Consider the following 3069-nt stretch of genomic DNA (forward strand, 5'->3'; position numbering starts at 1 on the left):
AGACACACACACAGTCACTCACAGACACATGCTCTGTCACTCACAGACACACACTGTCACTCACAGACACACACTCTGTCACTCACAGACACACACACTGTCATTCACACACACTCTGTCACTCACAGACACACACGCTCTGTCACTCACAGACACACACGCTCTGTCACTCACAAACACACACACAGTCACTCACAGACACACGCTCTGTCACTCACATACACGCTCTGTCACTCACAGACACACACTGTCACTCACAGACACACACTGTCACTCACAGACACACACTCTGTCACTCACAGACACTGTCATTCACACACACACTCTGTCACTCACAGACACACGCTCTGTCACTCACACACACAGTCACTCACAGACACACACTCTGTCACTCACAGACACACACTGTCACTCACAGACACACACTCTGTCACTCACACACACAGTCACTCACAGACACACACTCTGTCACTCACAGACACACACTCTGTCACTCACAGACACACACACAGTCACTCACAGACACACGCTCTGTCACTCACAGACACGCTCTGTCACTCACAGACACACACACTGTCACTCACAGACACACACTCTGTCACTCACAGACACTGTCATTCACACACATACTCTGTCACTCACAGACACACACGCTCTGTCACTCACACACACAGTCACTCACAGACACACTCTGTCACTCACAGACACACACTGTCACTCACAGACACACACTCTGTCACTCACAGACACAGTCACTCACAGACACACACTCTGTCACTCACAGACACACACACTGTCATTCACACACACTCTGTCACTCACAGACACACACACAGTCACTCACAGACACACACTCTGTCACTCACAGACACACACTGTCACTCACAGACACACACTGTCACTCACAGACACACACTGTCACTCACAGACACACACTGTCACTCACAGACACACACTCTGTCATTCACACACACACTCTGTCATTCACACACACACAGTCACTCACAGACACACACTCTGTCACTCACAGACACACACTCTGTCACTCACAGACACACACACTGTCATTCACACACACTCTGTCACTCACAGACACACACTCTGTCACTCACAGACACACACTGTCACTCACAGACACACACTGTCACTCACAGACACACACTCTGTCACTCACAGACACACCCTGTCACTCACAGACACACACTCTGTCACTCACAGACACACACACTGTCATTCACACACACACTCTGTCATTCACACACACACACAGTCACTCACAGACACACACACACACAGTCACTCACAGACACACACTCTGTCACTCACAGACACACACACTGTCATTCACACACACTCTGTCACTCACAGACACACACACAGTCACTCACAGACACACACTCTGTCACTCACAGACACACACTGTCACTCACAGACACACACTGTCACTCACAGACACACACTGTCACTCACAGACACACACTCTGTCACTCACAGACACACACTGTCACTCACAGACACACACTCTGTCACTCACAGACACACACACTGTCATTCACACACACTCTGTCACTCACAGACACACACACAGTCACTCACAGACACACACTCTGTCACTCACAGACACACACTGTCACTCACAGACACACACTGTCACTCACAGACACACACTCTGTCACTCACAGACACACACTCTGTCACTCACAGACACACACACTGTCATTCACACACACACTCTGTCATTCACACACACACTCTGTCACTCACAGACACACACACAGTCACTCACAGACACACGCTCTGTCACTCACTCACAGACACACACTCTGTCACTCACAGACACACACTCTGTCACTCACAGACACACATTACATACATTCACTAATTATTATTTTATAAATACGCATTTTCCACCCAGCCTCCCTACCTGGAGAGCTGGTGTGGATGATGGATCTGTCCCTGGGGCTGCTGGGTGACGTGCGGCAGTGGTGTGACCAGACGCGGCGAGGGAGCTCTAACCTCTCTGCTCTGCTCCCTCGCGGGCTGCCTACTGATGCCGCGGGAAAACGTCATTTTCCGGCTCCCGCGGCATCAGCAAAAAGTGCGAGGGAGCAGAGCAGAAAGGTTAGAGTTCCCTCGCCGCGTCTGATCACACCACTGCCGCGCCGGGGGTCGAGATGGTGGCCTGGCAGGACAGAGCACTTGCCTCCTGCCGGTCACGGAAATATTGCGCCCCCAGAGCCCGTGAGCACTAAAGCGGCCGCCTGTGCCGCCTTATGGACGTGCCGCTCTGATAACAATCACCATTAGGTATCACCCCCACCCTCTCCGATCTCCATTAGACATCACCCTTCCTTTCTCCCATCACAATTTGGCATCAGACCCTCTTTCTCAAATTTTAATTAGACTTCTCCAGGGCTTCCATCAGTGAGTGCCTGGATGTATCTGGCAGTGTGTATTTGTGTGAATTAGTGTGTACCTGGCAGTATTTATATACAAATATCTATCTATCTATACATGTGTGTGTGTGTCTAACAGTGTTTGCGTTTGTCTGTATATTTCTGTATGGAAGTGTGTATATCTGTGCATGGCAGTGCATTTGTGGTAGAATGTGTCTTATAGTATTTGTATCACAGTGTGTATTTCTGTGCATCTCACAGTATGCATGTGTGTGTGTGTGTCTCACATTGTAAAACAATGCCACAATACTGAGGTTACTGACAAGCAACCTCTTTCCTTATCTTAAACTCGGTGTTCTTTCTGGGAAAAAGGAAAAACAAGCAAAATTATAGAGCTTTGTCTAAAAAAAACACTAAATTCCAATTACAACTTATGACAAGCCCATTCGTAATTTCGGACCACGTGGCGCTTCTGCAGGAAGCACGTTTCTCCACTTGGCTGTACCAAACCTCTGCGGCGTCGTTTGAAAGTCCCCTGTCTCTGCTCCGCTTCCGTTTTCTGGCAGCCGCACCAGACAGGAAATTATGTCATTGTGAAAGTACCCTATCTCAACCTGGCGCCTCCGTCTCGGCGAGCTGCGCCACAGACTGGAAGTGACGTGGCAGGAACGTC

The sequence above is a fragment of the Pelobates fuscus genome, chromosome 12, assembly GCF_036172605.1.
Source record: "Pelobates fuscus isolate aPelFus1 chromosome 12, aPelFus1.pri, whole genome shotgun sequence".
NCBI classification, from domain to species: domain Eukaryota; kingdom Metazoa; phylum Chordata; class Amphibia; order Anura; family Pelobatidae; genus Pelobates; species Pelobates fuscus.